We start from the raw sequence: 22,014 nt of genomic DNA on the forward strand, positions 1-22,014 counted from the left end.
ATTAATCTTCTTTTGTCTTCATCTAATGTCAGGAGAATTTACAATTAGCTTGTATTTCACTAGCTTACTTATAAACGTTATTTTCCCACTTAATCAGTCCATTAATCATGCTGAAACCTGAAATGCACTGCCTTCAGATCTGCTGCTCTTTGTACCAACTTTGTATGCCTCTCCCTTGGATCAAGTACAATCCCTAATCTGCATTCTTCAACATAGTAGAGTCATCTATCCAGTTTTATTTTGTGACAGGTAGGAAAGACGAATTGCTGCATTTCCTCCAAGGGCTCGATAGATGTTTGTCGTGCAGTTAAGTTATGTTCCCCAACTTATTGCAACCTTTTTTCTCCTTTTGCCATCGTGATTTACTCAATTCAGATTTTATCCCCTCCAATCAGAATCAACTCTGTCAATCCCTATCTTAATGAAGAGTTATATCATTGTATTCTTCAATCTCTCACAAGAGCTCTCTGACAGCTACATTGTCAATTATTCCCTTTTCATTACACAAATAAAGTTATTTAATTAAAGTTGCCGGAGCCCAGAGACAATGGGACAACTGCCTCACTTGTGAGACGGAGACGACTGATGGTGCTTTACCCTCGGAGTCACTGAGCCTCAAGCAAGGGGCAAACTTAAAAAGCTGAGACTTTCAGGGCGACCTGAGCTGCTGCGGCGACTGAATGCGTGGTATTCGTGTTACTCTGATTCATAAATCAACCGTCCATACAATTAATCTAACACCTTCCAAACAACATGCATTACTAGGGGGAGGGTGTGTGGAGGAACAGGATGCTGAAATACTCGTCGTGACAGATTTGGTGGGCTTCTTTTGTGGGGTAGCGTGGCACAGCGGTCTGTGGCGCTGGATCAAAATACCAGACTCTATTGAGGTGTGGGTTTAAACATCACTGCTATCGATATCACAACTCGACTAATGTCTGCACTTGTATACAAAAGGGCTACGCGTGTTCTGGCGGTTTTAATTTGAGTGTTTGCGACTGTTGATCTCTGGGTCGTTGCACAACAGATGCTTTCATTTTCGTACTGGATCCCAGCTCAACGTTCCACTTTCACTGTGGACACTCTCATTATTTCGTTGACACGTCCGTTTCTGAGGGAAAGGTCTCTTAAATTCACTGCAAGTTGCCGAGACAAGTCGATCAGTGTAGGCGAATGTACGATGCATGATGTCCCTTTCAAAGAGGTAGGTTCCACTCCAACCGTGCATTAAAATGGCCACTTGCTGTGGGGAATGCCTGTGATGGCTCCATTTCAAATGATGCTGAAACGAAATTAACTGATTCAGGAGGTTCTGATGGAAAACTTAGGGAACTCTCCCTGAATGTTTCACAACTCGCATGGAAAATAATCTTCTTGTGTGCCCATGCGGGTTGACGCAACAAACAGCTTATTCTTGGTAAATGGCATGGGGGTGGGGTTGGGCAGAGTTTTCAGTGCTGGACGAAAGTGATCTGTGGGAGGGAGGCAGTCAAACATTCCAAAAGCAGGGAGACCTGATTGGTCGAGGATAACTCTCCCATTTTCTGTTTCTGTAACAAACATAGAATTTGCCCTAAAATATCAGCTGGTCTGTCACCATCTTTTTTCATGTCCATCTCCCCCTGCCTTTCTGCCCCCTCCCGTTCTATTGAATATCTCCTGACTTCCAACTTTATCCTTCGCTCCTCTTTTATTATTTCCTCTCTGGCCATTTTGACAGTCTCAAGATTTGTTTCAGACTTATCCCATCTCAACATGTTTAGCAGCTCTGACGGGAGGTCCTCGAACTGAATAAATAATTCTGTTTCTGTCTCCTTATGTACCTGAAAGCCAGAGACCAGAAGGTAGAGGAGGCCGCTTAGGCCTTTCAGTCCAAGTCGTCTGCTCTGCTTTGTGATGATGGCAGATGTGAGCCTCAACACCAATCTACAGCATTCTCCCTGCAATGGTTACTCTACCTGCTTTTTGGATCCCGTGTGGTTTCCAACGTGAGTCTGAATCCGGGCCCCTCCATATGTATTGGCAGCTTGTTGCAATGTCTCTGTGTGTGACCGAGTTTGGTATGATGCCTGCGCGGCAAACACGATCACTCGTGAGAAAAGCAATTACCGCTTGGGTTGTGGTGGGTGGATGCGGGGCAGTTAAATCGGGTCACTGGCCCTGCTGTGTTTCTGTGTGGGAGCGATTATCACGTTCACCTCCAAACTGAAGTATCCATGTTTCCAATTGTGGAGCACAAAAAATGATAGGCATGTTTCTGAACATGGGTGGATCTTATTGCTTACTGGTCTCGGAAGTAAACTTTCCATTGAATGTACCAGCCCATTCCTCCGCTGTGCTGAAAGCGAATACAAGTCCAATTAATTGTTGTCTACAATTTTGTTCGATATCTATTCTTCCTTGTTCTGAATATGCACGGAATTTAACACCACGGACGGTAAGTATTTTTAAGAGAGCAGTCAGCGAGCCCTGATGCCTTCTGTCGAGAAGAAGTATCAGTTTCTGCGAAAGTGGCCGTGTTCAGAGACGGGTAGAAACATTGCTGTTCCTTCCTTATGGGCGACAGGCTTTCGGATTGTGATGGATGGGGATTGATTGCAGTCTCTTCAGCAAACCTCGTTTTGAATTGAATCGCCCAACACTACTTTAAAGGCGAAATGGAATTCAATACCAACTAATTGCTGCCTGAACCACTTTTTTCAAATTTGTCTCTGCAGCAGTCCTGAATATGCGCTGGTGTCTGCAGTACTTTTGGCTATCCTGTTTAATTGGGATGCTACGTGCTTCCTTTCGGCTCGGTGCTCCAGAGGAAGTTTTCCTAACCGAAATTCACATGAGAAACGGGACATCCCCGGTTCAAAACGAGGCAGAATCACTCTTGTTCCTTTGTTACAGGCTTGTCCTTTTGGACTGACGTGAACAGAGTAAAACTGTCTTTGAATTTGCTTGCCCACATCTGTTGCCTTGATGAAAAGGGATATAATTATTCCGTATTAATTACTGTGTGAAACTTTGTTATGTTGCTTTTTCCCCGTGTAAAGAGCATTGGCGATAATGAAGGTCTTAAGCCAGAATCGTCGATTCTCCTGCTACTCCGACTTCCTATGCTTTTCCAGCACCACTTTCTCTTCTAAGTTTCTGTCCTCCTTGTTCCTAAATATCAGTCGAATTGTACACCTTCGATGTCCGTGCTGTGTAAGGCCAGTTACCGGGCACTGATCCTTTCTGTACCAGTCATACCGCATTTGCTTTACATGCGAAGTTGGCCTAATTCAGTGTGAAGGGGATCTCTCAATTGCTGATGTCACAGCGAACACTTAATACCGATATATGGTCTCTGTCAACTGCATTCAAATCTAGAGTAAGAAATGCCTGATTTGGACGTTGTCTGCCGTTTCTCAACCTTTGTGAACCAAAACCAAAAATCCTGAATCATGATTTGCACCAATTCACCATTCAGCACAGGGCACATTTGCCGTTTATTCGGTCAGCAACAGGAATGAAAAGATTTACTTCCTCTGATGAACTGCTTGACTCACACTCTTATATCGTCGCTCTGAAATCTAAGCCATGTTGGAACAGAAAATGAGGATATACTAGACTTTCTTACGAATGGCTTCGTATCAATTTTATTTCCTTCATGTGAGCAACGTCTAAACAGGGAGGAATAGGAAACAAAGGCACATGCAGCTCCGGTGAAACACTTCTTTGATTCAGCCATCAACAAGAAGCGTTAAAACGACTCAGGAGAGAGAGAGAGAGCAAAGAAGGAAAACAATCACGTTTTTTTTCACCTTGAACAAAGAAACATGTATATACAAAAAAGGAATCAGCAACAGCCCTTCGCTGGAAGGCCCACTGAAGACGTTACCTCGTAGGTTGACAAAACGTCAGGAAATGAACATTCCAGCTCAGTGAGCAAACCTCCATCCTGATAAATCGGCGAGTGGGTGTGTAAGGCTACAGTGAGTGGTGCACCCCGAAGATCCAGCTGGAAACGGGGATGGTTAAGACCACCAGTGATGTGATCGATGAGGGCAAGGTCCTTCTCTGACGATACAGAGGTGCGTGAAATGCTGCGACTGGAATCTCCAACCTCACCCGGAGCACCTTCAGTTGTTGTATAGCAGGGAGAATTGTGACATTAGGCAGGGGGTTTGAACCGCACGTGGACCAACTTTTTTACCTGGAGCAATAGGAATTATGGGAATATCAGGCAGAGAGCTCCAACTTCACTTGCTGCAGTTTTTATTGATATTGAGAAGGAAGCACTGGGACGTCAGACTGTAAGCTCCAACCTCACCAAATGCAGTTCTTATTGGCATGGAGCAGGGAACATTTGGACATCAAACTTGGAGATTAAAACACACCTGAAGCAGTTTCTATTGACATGAAGCAGGAAGCATTGGGAAATCTGGCTGAGGGAAAGGATGCTCAGCTATTTTAATCTGAAGTGAAATAGTTTTTAGCAGGACACATATTTGAGGACTGAGGGAATATGCTTCTATAGGTAAGTGTCTCAGTTATAAAGAGAAATCCTGCAAATGTTCTACTCGTGGAGGGGTTCAGTAGTTATCTCGCACTCTCAAAGCGCCATTGATCGGGTTCGTTTCCAGCATTGGGTGACTGTCTCTGTGGAATTTCAACATGCTCCTTGAATATTTGCGGGTTTCTTCCGGATTCTCTGGTTTCCTCTCACAATATAAAATGGTCAGTTGCTATGACCATGTTAAATTGCCGATACTGTTAGGTGCATTACTCCGAGGGGAGTGAATCTTGTGGGTTACTCTTTGAACAGTCAGTGTGCACTTGTTTGAGCAAATGTCCTGTTTCCAGTTTGTCGGGAACCAAATCTGTGCAGAGAGAAACAGAGGCATTTTTTACGCTCTGTGACCTTTCTCATATGGCTGACTCTGCACTGAGTTAAATTTACAGAAGCGAGTTTTAGCTTGTTTCATATTATTGAATTTCCTGCGAAATCGCACAGATCGTTCAAGTAATCTAAAGCTACGAACATTAACGGGAACATCCATTGTGATTACACTCGAGTTTACCTCAATTTATGGACGAAAAGCAGGGAACTCGAGTTGAAATTTATCAGATTAACAGGAATACAATTGAATGCTAGCGCAGATATCTGGTGAATGTCAGCTTCATTAGGGGAGACGTATTTTCTTTGCGTCTGTTGCTTCAAAAGGTGGGGGCCATTGATGTGAAGCAGTGACGGTGATTACCTTTGCTGGTTATTCAACTTGTGAATATGAACGTTGTTGTGCTTATTCGTGTTAACAACACTGCTTTGCAGCCTGGATCCGTGCCGTAACGTCCTGGCCAGTGGCGCAATGGGTGATGCAACAGTCTCCGGTTCACGAGTTTGTAGGATGGAATTCTGTTTGGCTCGACAGGAAGGCCTTTCGGCTTTACCAAACTGATGACGAGTTTCTGTGAGCCTAAGATGTGGACTTAATTCCTGATATGCAAGTGCAAGAATCCCTCCATAAATGCCCTGAGTATACCATGGTCACCAAAGAAGTGGAATAGTTTGTTTTTACTATTCTGTATTTCCCAAACCCAGCTACTCAATTGCTGCAGCTCCAGGGAATGGCAAGGAAACGAAACAAATACCCAATCTCAAGTTTGAAAATCCTCAGAAACTCCTTTGGAAACGGAACTGGAGGAGAACAAAGGCTGAAACGACCGACAGAGAAGGGACTATCCAGGCATCTTCCCCTTCCCTCAGAACCTGACACATTGACACCGATGTTCTCGGGTTGATTAATTGAACCGAGGCTTCGAAAGGAATCCTGTCACAGATGACGTCACCACTTTGTGACGTGGTCAGTTTCATTGGCAAAGAAAGCACATTTGTATACATTAAGCTTCCTTTCACCCTCTGTCTGCCCAGATTTGATTTGGGTCGATCTGATAAATTCCACCTCCCCTCTCCTGTTGTTCCTCCATTATTTGAGGGAAACTCAAGCCGAATCCCAGCATCATATATCTCCTTTAATGTTCGGATTTTTAGATTACTTTAATGATCTGGACAAGCTTGCAGGAAATCGAATAGTCTGAAACAAAGATTTTAATAAACCCTTCCAGAAAGGTAACCAACTGTTGAGTCAGACATACGAGAAATGTAAGAGATCGATATCATTAAATCAATTTTCTCACTGTACACGAGCTCAATCTTTGCAAAATGTTTATTTACAATTGAGACAATTCCCTGGGGCAGATCCTCTCTCAGTCCACAATCATGTGTGCTGTCAGGAACTATTTCAATTCTGATTAAAATAGTTCAGGAAATTACCCCGCAACCCAGTGCTCCCTGCGCCATGTCAATTCAAGCATCTCTCGGTAATGTTAGATCTCCAAGCCCGATGTCCCAATGCTCCCTTCTCCATGTGAACAGTAGTCACTCCAGCTCAGGTTGGAGCTTCCAACCTCAGCGTTTCATCTGCCTCTAAGCTTTCATAGAAGTACTGCATTCTCATGGATTTCATCACCGGACAACAGAGTAGGTACAAGCATTCACTCCACTCCCCATTTCCGATTAGATCATCGCCTCTGCGCCACTCAGTTTCACTGATTCCAGACCTGGGAACCGGTGTGATGTGAGTGTGAAACAATATTTACTTCCTTGTCTCGTGGAACTGATAAAATAACGATGTGAAACTTCGGTGTGACTGAAAACTACATTTCGACAATACCGTGAATTATCGCCTGTACAGTTAATCTTTTGTAGGAACCTATCGGATTCAGTCTTCAACATACTCAATGATCGAATATCCACAGACTCTGGGGATATCGAAGAAAAAGTTTCAACTCAATCTCAGTATCCACACCTCAGTCCAGTATGTGAAAAAATGTCCTGTTGTTCATGCGGTGCTGTTCCTCACCTACCTCTGCCATTGAGTTTTTTGCTTAATATATCGTATTTTTTTTCCACATGATCATATAGTGGTTCGTACTCTGCGTTGTGACCGCAGCAAACTCCGCTCATTTCCGAGTAATGGCATGGCACATTTGTTCCATGTTATGCGACGAAACCTGTGTGAAGCAAACACCGAAATGAATCAATCCATTTTTAACGAGAAAATAATCTCCAAGGTGATTTTATTCCTTCAGTGTGCTTTCTGACGTCATTGCGATTCATATATCAGGATTCCAATTCACCCAATATCGGAGACTTCTCTCTTTTTCACAATCACTATCCCCCCTTTCCATCAGTCCTACCATGTCACTGATGCATTCCACCGTCTAACACTCACGTTCACGTTGACACCATTAAGTCACTGTTGCTCAGTGAACGTGCCCCAATATCACCATCAGGACCTTCAAACCACTTAATGCACTCAGATAAGGTGGTTGCATGATCAATCCTCACGTATATTGATTTATCTGAAAGGACTGGAGAGTATTGGAGCATCAGGTTCACGAAAAAGGCTCTGAACCGGATCGAGGTGAAGAGACTTTATTGGAAAATACCAATTTCGGTGGTTTCTGCACATTTGTTTCACATCATCATTCAGTGGTCGCAAGGGTATTGATTACAATTCTGCAATTCACATTATAGAAGCATATGACAGCTATCAAAACAGTGCAGATGTGATTTGTAAAGATATTGTCTGGCTTGAAGAAGTGCAGCTATTGAAGAGTTTCGACAGACTGAAGTTATTTTCCTGAGAGCAGGGGAGTTTAAGAGGAGACATGATTGATATGTAGAAAATAATGAGGGGTATGGATTGGGCACATTGAGAGAAACGTTTCCCTATGATGGAGGTGTCAATCACTAGTGAAACTGAGATATAAGGTAAGTTACAAGAATGTTTCAGTAGATGTATATAAAACTTGATCAGCCAGCGAGTGTTTGGAATCTGGAACTCACTGTCTCCAAGTGTCTGAGTGGCAGAAACCCTAATAATCTTCTGAGGTATTCACTTGTGAATTTGCAATGCTTATGGCACACAAGGTCAAAGCATGGAAATGGGATGAGGAGAGTCAACCAATTATTTTTAACAAGGTTACGAACAAGGAGCTGTGAGCGTGGCTAGCTCAGACCTCCTCCGTAGTGTAATATTTAATATCCTCACCTGTCACGTGGGATTCCAGAGTTCATTTCCGTGCTGCGACGGCCCGGACTGTTTTGGGGTTTCAAGGTTTGTGTAAAGACCTGTAATTCTCGTGCAGGGTGCAGTTGTCGGTAAATTTGGCGGGTTTGGGAAGTTGGTTTGCAGCCGTTTCCTCCCCTTTCTCGGCGACATCTTCAGGGGTGCTGAGACTCCTGTGAAGCGTGACTGTCCTGTGGCGTTTGGAATTGATTTGAGTTCGTTTCCACTGCTTCCGTTTGTTGGTTCTGGTAGTTAGTTGCAGGTCCCAGTATTTTCGGTTTAGCTCAACGTGCTGGTTGATGGAGTTCATGGATGAGTGTTGTCCTTCTAGAAATTGTCTGACCGCCCTCTATTTGGCTTCTCCTATTATTTTTGTGTTGACCCAGTCCAACTTGTTTTTCCAGTCGACTGTGTGTATTGCGACGAAGGGCAGCTAGCCTTTGTGTTCACTGGCTCCCCGAGAAATGCTTTGCCAACATTAGAATCCTTACAGTGAAACAACATTCGGAGGACATGGTATGACTCGATATAGTAAGCACTCCACCTTATATATGAAGAGAATATCTCAGAACAGACAGCGACACTCCTCTCAACATTCAGATTTATGAGAGAACATAAATCGAAAGCCAGGTTCAGCCAACAACTCAGAACAAATGACCAATACCCAGCATGTGCAGGACAAATGTGGACAAACAATGCTCCACGCAACGAGTGCAGAAAACATAGTAAAGGACCAAGAGGAAGGCAAATGGAGACCCGTATTCATGAAGAACAACATGACCCCAAACGCCACCGCGAGGTGTTTCCAGTTGGTGTATTCAGGGCACTCGGACTCTCTGATTCCGTGCCTGGGAACTCGGAGTATATGACAGTCTGGCGCAGTGGAGAGTTTGTTGCTGGAAAAGGACAGCATGTCAAGCAGCATCCAAGAAGGAGGAGAATCGGCGTTTTGGGCATGAATACTTCATCAGACTTTATATGCCCAAAACGTCGATTCTCCTGCTCTTCGGATGCTGCCTGACCAGCTATTCTTTCCAGTGCCATACTCTCGACTCTGATCTCCAGCAGTGGTTAGTTCTTTGTTTGAGGGAACTGTTGATGTCACCAGTGTAACATTTGATTGTTGATTGAGAAATACAACCAGGTTCCTCGTCGAAAAGAGCATTTCTGTTGTCTTTCAGATGCTATGCCTAGCACGGTCTCTGGCAGTGTACTTGTATGGAGTTTGCTGGCGTTTCGATATGTGCTTCTGTGATCGTACAGTTGTCAGAGATATGGCTGCAGTCATCTGCGTTTGTAACCCAGTATCGATTGCTGCTGTTTTGCGTTGATCTTCATGTGTGCATTAATAACAGTGATGGATCAATTGATATTGTAAACAGCCAGACAGGTGTGGAAAACGCCGAGGTTTTAATGACATTTGTACAATGTTTAGACGTTACCTAGATGCAGGAGGTAAGAACATTGAATTCTTTCGTGTGGTGACGAGAAACAGTGACGGAAATAAGTCACCAGAGCGTGTAGTTTACAAGTCCACTCACAGGAAACACAATACGAAATAAAACGTCCAAAAATCGAAGAAGACAAATAAAGGATGGCAGTAATCATGGATCTCCTTACTTCCACTCCCCAGCTCCCACAATTCCAACTCCCGAGTCCATTGTAAACATTTTACAGAACCATACGCATCAACGTTGGTCAATAGAATGGCACAAGTCTTTTCTTGCTCTTCGTTTTATAGTTTCGATTTATAGTTTTTCTTTTCGGGAAAACATCTTTCATTGCAACCTATCGGAAACGAGGTCATACGGTTTTTTCCAAAAAAAATTACACAAAACTTTGTTTGCGTCAGGCACAAGAACTCCTAGATTCCTCTGTGCTGCAAGTTTTTTCGACTTCCCTCTATTTTAATAGTGTTCTGCCTTTTGTGTCTTCCAAACTGACACTCCCAACATGAAACTTCATCTGCAAAGATTTTCCCCCACTCACTCAAACAGTTTCCCACGTCCTCATTACAACGTGCTCTCCCATTATTGTCTATTGTCAGCAAACTTGGACACATTTCACAATGCCACTTGCTCCATGCTATTAACAGAGAGATTAGTAATTGAAGCCGTAAATATGCCCAATACTGACAGACCTCTCTGTCGTAAATAAGTATACGTATTTGCTACCCTCAGAATGTCACAACAGCCTCCTCATCTGTGTCATAATTGGGTACACACTTCTCCTTTATTAGGAACACCAGTCCTACACTATCCCGGATAGCAATCAGAGCAGAACAAACGCTAAATGTAAGGCATAAACTCACTGGCGTCTCCAGTGTCAGTTTTAAGTATTTGTAGCAGTTTCTTTTTAACTTCCGGTTGAACAAACTGCCCGGATTTGCACATTACATTTGAAAACGACACATCTGCTTCAAATTTTCTTCAATGCCTGGGACACAGATAGTTAAAACACTATGACATCTTCATTTCTCGATCCAATACATTATTACACATCTCTTTGTTCATAAAAATGCATCTTCCCAAGCACTCTATCTCTCATCAATATGTGTCGTTCAATCCAATTTACTATCAGCCTCCTCCATTCTAATCACTTACAGGGGGCCAGCAAATTTTGGAGTCATTGCGCAGACAGAACAAACCGTATAGTGTACTCTCGTTTTCTCTTGAAAGCCCCAAATTAAATATTAAGCAGCATCTCAGGGTAATAGTTGTAGAACATAGAGAAAAGAAAAATACAGTGCAGTACAGGCCCTTTGGCCCTCGATGTTGCGCCGTTCCAAGCCCACGTAACCTACACTAGCCCACGATCCTCCATATGCCCGCTTAAATGCCCATAAAGAGGGAGAGTCCACCACTGCTACTAGCAGGGCATTCCATGAACTCACGACTTTCTGAGTAAAGAATCTATCCCTAACATCTGTCCTATACCTACCACCCCTGAATTTAAAGCTATGCCCCCTCCTAAAAGCTGACTCCATACATGGAAAATAGGTTCTCATGGTCAACCTTATCTAAACCCCTAATCATCTTGTACACCTCTATCAAGTCACCCCTAAACCTACTTTTCTCCAATGAAAACAGCCCCAAGTGCCCCAGCCTTTCCTCATACGATCTTCCTACCATACCTGGCAACATCCTGGTAAACCTCCTCTGCACCCGTTCCAGTGCCTCCACATCCTTCCTACAGTATGGCGACCAAAACTGCACACAATACTCCAGATGCGGCCGCACCAGAGTCTTATTCAACTGCAACATGACCTCAGGACTCCGGAACTCAATTCCTCTACCAATAAAAGCCAGTACGCCATGTGCCTTCTTCACAGCACTATTTACCTGGGTGGCAACTTTCAGAGATCTGTGTACATGGACACCAAGATCCCTCTGTTCATCCACACTACCAAGTAACCGACCATTAGCCAAATACCCCATCTTCTTGTGACTCTTACCAAAGTGAATCACTTTGAAGTGAATCACTTCACACTTACCTACATTGAACTCCATGGGGGAACCGTATCAAACTCCTTACTAAAATCCATATACACCACACCTACCGCTTTACCGTCGTCCACCTCATGAGTCACCTTCTCAAAGAATTCAATAAGGTTTGTGAGGCACCTTTCTGCCCAGCTCTGCAGCTTATCTATATCCCACTGTAACTTGCCACATCCTTCCGCACTGTCAACAACTCCACCGACTTTCGTATCACCCGCAGACTTGCTCACCCAACCTTCTAGCCCCTCCTCCAGGTCATTTATAAAAATGACAAACAGCAATGGTCCAAAACAGATCCTTGCGGAACACCGCTAGTAACTGCACTCCAAGATGAACCTTTACCATCAACTACTTCACTTTGTCTTCTTCCAGCCAGCCAATTCCTAATCCACACCTCCAACTCACCCTCAATGCCATACCTCCTTTTTTTTGCAGTAGCCTACCATGGGGGAGCCGTATCAAACGCCTTACTAAAATCCATATACACCACATCTACCGCTTTACCCTCGTCCACCTCCTTAGTCACCTTCTCAAAGAATTCAATGAGGTTTGTGAGGCACGACCTGCCCATCACAAAACCATGCCGACTCTCCTTGATCACATTATTCCTCTGCAGATGTTCATAAATCATACCCCTTACAATTCTCTCTAAGACTTTGCCCACAACAGAAGTGAGACTCACCGGCCTATAGTTACTAGGGTTATCCTACTCCCCTTCTTGAACAAGGGAACCATTTTGCTACTCTCCAGTCTTCTTGCACTATTCCTGTAGACAACGAGGACATTAAATTCAAGGCCAATGGCTCTGCAATCTCCTCCCTTGCTTCCCAGAGAATCCTAAGATAAATGCCATCAGGCCCAGGGGACTTATCTATTTTCACCCTTTCCAGAATTTCCAACACCTCTTCCCTACATACCTCAAAGCCATCCATTCAAATTAATTGTGACTCAGTATTCACAACGGCAACAATGTCCTTTTCCTGAGTGAATACTGACGAAAAGTATTCATTCAGTGTCTCCCCAATCTCTTCAGCCTCCACACGCAACCTCCCACTACTATCCTTGACTGGACGTATTCCTACATTAGTCATTCTTTTATTCCTGACATACCTATAGAAAGCCTTAGGGTTTTCCCTAATCCTACCAACTAAGGACTTTTCATGTCCCCTCCTTGCTGCTCTTAGCTCTCTCTTCAGATCCTTCCTGGCTACCTTATAACTCTCAATCGCCCCAATTGAAGCTTCACGCCTCATCTTTACATAGGCCGCCCTCTTCCCTTTAACAAGGGATTCCAATTCCTTATCAAATCACGGCTCCCTCACACGACCCTTTCCTCCCTGCCTGACAGGTACATACTTATCAAGGACACTCAATAGTTGCTCCTTGAACAAGCTCCACATATCAATTGCGCCCTTCCCTTGAAGCCTACTTTTCCAAGCCACGCATCCTAAGTCGTGCCTCACCGCATCATAATTTCCCTGCCACCAGCTATAACACTTGCCCTGCAGTGCATACTTGTCCCTCTCCATCACTAGAGTAAAAGTCACCGAATTGTGGTCACTGTCCCCAAAGTGCTCACCTACCTCCAATTCGAACACCTGTCCTGGTTCGTTACCCAGAACCAAATCCAGTATGGGCTCACCTCTTGTTGGCCTGTCTACATATTGTGTCAGGAAACCCTCCTGCATACGTTGGACAAACACCGACCCATCTTACGAACTCGAGTTATAGCTTTCCCAGTCAATATCTGGAAAGTTAAAGTCCCCCATAACAACCACCTATTACTTTCACTCTTCTCCTGAATCATCCTCTCAATCCTTTCTTCTACGTCTCTAGGACTATTAGGAGGCCGGTAGAAAGCTACTAACAGGGTGACCTCACCTTTCCTATTCCTAACCTCAGCCCAAACTACCTCTGATGGCGAGTCTTCATCCATCGCCCTTGCCACCGCTGTAATACTATCTTTAAGAAGCAATGCCACACCACCCGCTCTTTTACCCCCACCTCTGACCCTACTAAAACATTTAAACCCTGGAACGTGCAACAGCCACTCATGTCCCTGTTCTACCAATGTCTCCATAATAGCCACAACATCTAAATCCCAGGTACCAATCCACGCTGCAAGTTCACCTACCTTATTTCGTATACTTCTTGCATTGAAGTATACACACTTCAAACCACTTTCCTGTTTACAGGCACCCTCCTGTGAGATTGATGCCATGTTCCTAACCTCCCTACATTCCAGGTCCTGCACCCTAAAGCTACAGTCTAGGTTCCCATGCCCTGCAGACCTAGTTTAAACCCCCCCCCCCCTCCCACAAGAGCAATAGCAACCCTCCCCCCAAAGAATACTGGTGCCCCTCAGGTTCAGGTGTAGACCATCCTGTTTATAGAGGTCCAACCTTCGCCAGAAAGAACCCCAGTTATCCAGATACCGGAATCCCTCCCTCCTGCACCATCCCTGTAGCTACGCATTTAACTGTTCTCTCTTCCTATTCCTCGACGCTCTAACATGCGGCACGGGTAACAAACCAAAGACATCAACTCTGTTTGTTCTAACTCTGAGCTTCCAACCTAGCTCCCTGAAAGCCTGCCTAACATCCTCAGCCCTCTTCCTACCTATGTCGTTTTTGGCAATTTGGACCACGATTTCGGGCTGCTCTCCCTCCCCCTTAAGGACCCGGAAAACAAGATCAGAGACGTCACGTACCCTTGCACCTGGGAGGCAACATACCAAGCGTGAGTCTCTCTCGCCCCCACAAAACCGCCTATCTGTGCCCCGAACTATCGAGTCCCCAATTACTATTGCTCTGCTCTTCGCCACCCTTCCCTTCTCAGCAACGGGGACAGGCTCCGTGCCAGAAGCCTGAACCCCATTGCTTACCCCTGGTAATTCGTCCCCTCCACAAGTATCCAAAACGGTATACTTGTTCTTGAGGGGAACGGTCGCAGGGTTCCCTGCACTGGCAGCTTCCGCCCACTCACCCTCACTGTCACCCAACTGTCTGCAATCTTTGGAGTTACTACTTCCCTAAAGCTCCGATCTATGACCCCCTCTGCCTCCCGAATGATCCTAAGTTCATCCAACTCCAGCTCCAGTTCCCTCACACGGTCTTGGAGGAGCTGGAGATGGGTGCACTTCCTGCAAGTGTAATCAGCAGGGACGACCATGGCATTCCTCACCTCAAGCATGTTGCAAGAGGAACATTGCACTGCCTTCAATGCCATCTATCTAAAAGTAACCGTTTAAAAAAAAACTCGGTCCAAGAATAAAACAAGCAAAATGCAGCACTTACCTACTTACCACAACGGTTCTTATTATTAGGTTAGAGGAGGAGTGCAGGTGGGAGGCACGTCCTCTGTTGTGCCTCGGGTTCCTCTCCTGCGCGCTTTTGTAGGGAAAACAAACCTACCCAGGGAAGCTTGCGCTACACCAGCTTCCGGGTCCGCTCCGCGCATTTTTAAAAAACAACATTCAAATTTAAACTGTTAAACAAACGTCACCAAGCCTTCAAGCAGCCACTGCCAAACAGCCCTTACAAGCTCCACTGAGAGAGTCAGTGTGTGGCTGAGTGGGGAAGGCGATGTATTAGATATCCATTAGGGGTTCCCCGCGCAGGTTTCAATCATAACTACGATTCCTTTACTGTTGATTTTAAATGACTTTTCCGTGGATGCGTAATCCCTCAAAGTACAGGAAACCTGTCTCAATAACCCTACATTTTGTCAGGTCTGCTCATTTGTTGACATGCAGGAAACTTGGGTTGTGAACCGGAAACGGACATGACTCAAAACCTTTGCTCTGTTCCTCCAACCACAGATAATACCAGACCTGTGTAGTTTATCTAGAATTCGCAAAGTTTATTCAACACAAATGCTGTTTTTCATCAAATGTCCTCAATCCCAGTCCTCTGGGAAGTTGAACTGGTCAGAGGCAAAAGTTCCTCTTGATCAGCAACTCTTGCAACTCCACTGCTCCCTCCAACATCGTTTCAAATCTCCCCAGGATATCTCCCGTTAACTTTATTTGCTTCAAAGAAACCGTTCGCAGAGACGGGCATTTCTCCACAAAAGACGATTTCCTCATCTCTTGACCTGGTGCAAAACAAAGGATTGTGAAAAAGATGCTGGGAAAATGTTGCGAAGTGGAATGTGGAAAAATGATCAAGAGGCAAACAGAAATTCCATTCTCCAGCTTTGTGAATCTTTAGACATTCCTTGGATAGCGGATTCAGAGGAGAATAAAGGGTGAACTGTCCGACTGAGCAGAGATAGTCCCGACACCTTCCCATGCTGGAAGAGGCTGATACATTGACTCTGATACTTTCTGGATAAGAACTAATCTGAAACATTGAATGGACTCCCGTGGTAGCATATCAGAAATTCAAAACTCATCTCAGCTCCGGGACAATGAGAAAACATGGGAATAGAAATGCACTGAAATTATCGAAGGATGACGGTCCCAGTTGTAGGACAGCTAGTTCCCAGTGACTTGGAGGTGCCTTCAGATTATGGGATCAGACTGTTCTCTAGTTTCCACAATTAATGTTCCAGACTGTAGAATGGAAAAGCAAAACCGATAGATGGCAATTGTTATTATGCGAAGGCCATGCAAAAGCTTGGATCCACCAACCGACTGCTTTATGAGATGCTACGAGAAGCTTGTCGCCCAGTTAGCGCGTTCGGCAGTTAATCGAGAGGGTAGTGGGTTGCACCCACTGATGGATGGAATGGTCGCAGTACTTACTCCATCTGTTTCCTTTGCTGCGTAGTTTTGTGTTTTTAATGTGGCCAGGGATATGTTCCCCAAACGGACACCTTACACAGTGAGGAACCATAAAAGCGTTTCTGTATTGTTTTCGGGGCGAACGAGGGGCTGTGGATGCCCTGAATTAGAAACAAAAGCAAAAACTGCTGCAGAAACTCAGCAGGTATGCAGTAACTGTGGGAGAAAACAGCGGTCTAACAAACCTCTGAAGAAGTTCTAAATCGTTGTCTCTGTTTCTGTTTCCACAGATGCTGCCAGACCTGTTTAATTTCTCTGATACATCTGCTTTTGATTTTAACTTAATATCCATTCCAACTATCGGGATGGATCACACAGACCATAGATTCCCCGACGTTTAACACTGTCGAAGCTGTACTGATTGAATTGAAACAAACCTAACAATGGTTTTCTGTCCCTCAGCTCCACAGGGAGAGAGAACTGGCAAACCAGTTCAGTCGTGTGCTTCTGCAGTTGCTGCCAAGTGGGTAAGATGATGAGTTTCAATACAATATGGTTTTCTCGTGCAGTTTGACATCTTGCTGACTGTAATTGAGAGCCGCGAGTAAACTGGAAGTGAGTGTGTTCTTTGCTTTCATGTTTGAGATTCGAGACACTGAATAGGGAAAAACGCACATAACCCAGATTAGGAATGTTGGGAATCTTGAACTATCCCATTTCAGAGTTTAATAAGCAGAATCTTTCAGAAGAGGTGAGACCAATTTAATACTACACTTCCATTACTGACGACTGACTTCATTTGCACCTCTGCGCCAAGTGCTGCAAAACGGGATAAGAACAGTGAGGGGATGATGTGGAACTGGCGCAGACCTGGTGGGCCAAAGCACATTTTCTGTGCTAATGATCACCTTCACCATTTGTGGGGATCTCAGTTTGTGAAGTAACAGGAAATTGTTTGCAAAATGTCCCGGAGCGATGAAGGGTTTGAACTACTCTCTTCTGATCTGTCTGTCAGTCACGGCAACCATTGGGAAATTTCCATTGGTAATAACTGAGATGGTGCACATTCCTGGAATCAGTCCACAGGATAATCAAAATATAACATCGTTGTGTCACATTTTCCAGCCGTGTGTAAGCCCTTGTGTCTTACATTTCCTGGTTCTGCTTTCGAGATAAAGGTTGCCTGCATTATCTGTCTCTGTTTGTATCAAGCAGCTCATTGAGCACGGAGTTGAATTTTCAGTGGAAGTTGGAAGTGTGGCAGGGACATAAACAGGAAGAGACGAGACTTGAAAGTGCTTCAAATTTGCGTATGTCTTGTTTTTAGTGGTAAATGTCTGCTGAACGCTATCCTGTCTGATGCCAAGAGTCGCAGGGACTGTTTCGGTGGAATTGACTAATGTTGCACGTGAAGCTTCCTTTTTCCAGAGAAACTTACAGACTTCAAACACATAATGCTGAGGCTTCACTCACTGTCGGGAATGTGCTGGTGTGTCTGCCTTTGTGAGTGAACATGAGAATAAGTTCTTCAATGCGGTTAAAATGCAGTATGACCATGCCAAATTTCAGTCCCATTGTTGTATCATTTAAGATGACAGAAAGTATATCGTTGACATATGCCCTGGAAACATCAAAATACGTCAGCTTATGGGCCAAATGCTACAAACTGGGACTAGAATATATGGACGTCTGATGACTTTCGCTGCACGATGGACGAATAATCCTTTTCTCCCACGCTTTTAAATATCGAGGACAGGGAGAAACTGATCTGACGAGAAACCTTTTTTTTTCAATCTGACATAACCTTTTGTACTGTCCACTCTACTACCAACCCTGATGTCATCTGAAAACTCACTGACCATGCTTTCTGTATTTTAATCTAAATCATTTGTATGAATGTAAAACGGAAGTGGACTCAGCATTTATCCCTGGGAAACGCAGCTGGTCAAAGTCTTCCAGTCCGAGAACTACCCTCCACAACGGTTTCCATCCAACTACCATTAAATTAATTAAATATCTTATCGGAAAGCTCACCTTTAATTCGATGTGATCTAACTTTAAAAATTAATCGACCATGTGGAACCTTTTAAAAGAATTTATTAAAGTCCAACTGAACAATGCTGACAACTTAGTCGTCATCAATATTATTGGTTACATCCTCAAAAAAACCAACCATGTTTGTGAGACATAAATTACCTCGCACTAAACCATACCGATTAACCCTAATACGTCTCTCAAAATGCTAAGAAATCTTATCGTTCAGAATTGCTTCCAACAACTTTGCCACGAGCGTAGCCAGCCTCACGGGTCTCTGGTTTTCAGTTTTCTCCATTCATCCCTTCCTCAACAAAACCTCCCCAAATTATTCGGCACATAACTCGCAGTAATAGAAGATGCAAATATTTCCAACAAGGGCCAACAGTTTATTTCCCTGATTTCCCACAAAGCCCTGTGTGCACGAGATCAGATCCCTGAGAAATATCCAACATTATACTTTCCAAGTCCTCCAGAACTTCCTCTTTTCAATGTGAACTACTTTTAAAACATCAATGTTTGTAGCCGCCATTTTGCTCTCCACGCGATAAACTAATGCCATATGAACTTTTAATATCTCTCCCATCTACTAACGTCCAATACAAATGTGAGTTGTTACATCTTTCAGGGATCCTATTTGGTCTCCAGCTCTGAATGTAATTATAAAATCTCTTTTAATCATCCTTAACTTTGTGCGCTAAAGCGATCTAATATGCTCACATTGTCTTCATGATTTCCTTTGAAGAACGCTCCTCCACGCCTTATATTATTCAAGAGATTGACTTGAGACCGCATGTTCACATAGAAACTATGATTTTTAAAAAAATAAGTTCTGAGACGACAAGTCCTTCATTCCTGCGATCAACGTTGTTCTAATAGAATCCCGACAGTGTGGGAACAGGCAATTCAGCCCAAGAAGAACCCATGAAACATGCGAAGATCATTTTACTCAAACTCACACCTCTACCCGATTCCTGTAACTCTGCATTTCCCATGGCCAAATGACGTCATATCTTTCCTATGTTGAGGAAACCCAGGCAGACACGGAAAAAATGTGCAAGCTGCAGACAGTCGCCCAAAGATGAAATTGAACCAGTGTCGCTGAGGCTGAAAGACAACAGTGCTCAGCACCGAGTCAGCCACTGTAAACCTCCTATCCACCACTCATAATATGTCTTCCCTAAGACACGTTTCCAAAAGCTACTCCCGATTATCCAAATGCATCTGTCGAGAGCCTCTTATCGGGTCTGTTACAAACCTCTGTGGTTGGTTTTTAACTCGGGTGAATGAATGCTGACATTTCATTTACCCTCATAACAGCCAACAGAACCTGCATGTTAAACATAAGAGAAACCTCAACTAGATCTCTCAAGTGCCTTTAAACTATAGATCCCTGAAGCCTTTCCCCGTCACAAAATGGTCGAGGTCTCTAATCATTCCATCACTTTATGACCTCACTCTTTTTCGCAGTGTTCTATCTGCAACCTTTTTTATCCAAACACTCAGCCCATCCACGTTGTTCTGCAGCCTGTCCGCTTCCTCAATACGATCTCTCCTTCCACCTGTCATTGTGTATTCTGCAAATGGACCAACAATTCTGGAAATACACCTTCACCCAACTGTCTGCCTTCTGCCAGTCAACTAAAACTCAGGCCATGCCACTACTTTGCCCCTAATACCAGAAACTCTTATTTCGCAGGTTCCGATACTGCACCTTGGCAAATGCCTGCTGGAAATTCAAGCTGGTCACATTCACAGATTAGACTTTTTCTCACTTGCTCATTATCGCCTCATAAAATTCTAATACATTTATCCTTGAGAACATATTCTGATGCTTCAAGTACTACGTAATCCCATCCTTACATTGACCTCTCATGCGTCATTAAATCCAAAATTGATGTGTTTGGCATTAATCTAAAATATCAAAACTTTGCTTTGAGTCCTGAATGTCATGAACAACAAAGTCCATTCGCAGTTGAGATATGTGAACTCGCGCTGTCTCAGCAGGTTCGATGTGAGAGTGAATTCCTTCCCCCAGTGGATCTCTCTGCTGTCTCAGAAGGGTCGATGAGTGAGCTAACAGTTTTTCTCAAATGAAGAAGGTAAATATGTTCTTCCCACTGCAAACTCGCTGGTGTAATGAGAGTTGAGATAATCGGCTGAACCTAGTCCCACAAGTAAAACCATTGAAATGTCTCTCATCTTGTGAAAATATCGATGGAACATCAGTCCTGCAGAGATTGGAAGCACATCTCACACATTAGATATTTGATAGACCTCTCCTCAATTTGAAGACGTTCATGATAAAGAGATCCCAAGGAACTTGTATAGTGATTTCCACAGTCTGATCATTTAGATCATTTGTGAACACGTTGATGTCATATCAGCCCCAGGAACATTTGCAGCACTTCCCACTCTGGGCTTTGAAAAGACCTGTTAATAATGTTGATGGCACTTCACGTCGCTCGGACATTTGCAGCACGTCCTACACTTGTGGAATTGAAGATGTCTGTCCTCCGGGTGAGCACGTGGATCGGACGTCAGGTCCCCAGAAGTTTTAAAGGACTCCCATTCGTGTGAGCACATTTCCCATGCATTAACTGCACAAAGGTCTGATAACATTTTCCAAAGTCTGGATAGATAAAGGGTTTCTCATTGTGTTAGTATGAGCATTGTGTTAGATAATCCAATCAACGGACGTTTTAAAGCATTGTACGCAATCCAGACATTGAGATGATTTCTCCTCATTGTGATCGAGCAGGGGTCGCAGCAGGTCAGAGAATGAGTGTATGCCTTCACACACAGAGAGCTTGTTCCAGATATATTTGCTGTCATGGTGTTCAAGATCAGATGGAGAAATGAATCCTCACATGTCTACAGTCTCACCTAAATATGACTGCAGTTGTGGTTTGTGAGCTCTGATGATAGCAGAAGCATTGTCCACACACACAACAAGTGAACTCTTCTCTCCCACTGCAACCGGACAATTTGCATTCCATGTTCTACCTCTGATCAAGTTCTATTTGGGATAAAATGCGGGATTTGATCAGATCATGGTGGAGTGATGGTTTTTTCTTTAAATCTTCCCCTTCTAATATGCTCCGAAATTGATGTTGTATATTTTTTAAAATCAAGAGAATGAGAAAGAGTCTCTCACAGACTCTGGATTGTGCCTGAAAATATGGATTGAAGTTAAGCGATTTAGACACCAACAATTTGACCGGAATTCTGCCAGAATCTTTCATACACACAACCTCCACTACTGAGAAGGAGCAGGACAACAGGTGGATCTGAACACCATCAATTCCCTGTTCGCTCGAGGTCAAACATTGTCCGGAGTTGTCTGGGATCCTGTCCGTTGGAGCAGACATTTCCTCTAATTGAATCATGGAAAGTGAGGCCTCTGTCTTCAATCCCCAACACAAATCCACTGCCTCGCCACTGAGTAGAGAGTGTGGTCTTGGAAAATCACAGCAGGGCAGCCAGCATCCGAGGAGCAGGGGAATCGACGTTTTAGGCAAGAGCCCATCATTTGGAATGAGGCTTGTGAGCCAAGGCGGTAGAGAGACAAATTGGAGGGGGCATAATAGCTGAGAGTATGATAGGTGGGTTGAGGTGGGGGTAATGGTGATCGGTCGGAGAGCAG

Source organism: Chiloscyllium plagiosum, unplaced genomic scaffold (genome assembly GCF_037043375.1).
Source record: "Chiloscyllium plagiosum isolate Xiang-an unplaced genomic scaffold, Cpla_swu_hap1 HiC_scaffold_50, whole genome shotgun sequence".
In the NCBI taxonomy this organism is placed as follows: domain Eukaryota; kingdom Metazoa; phylum Chordata; class Chondrichthyes; order Orectolobiformes; family Hemiscylliidae; genus Chiloscyllium; species Chiloscyllium plagiosum.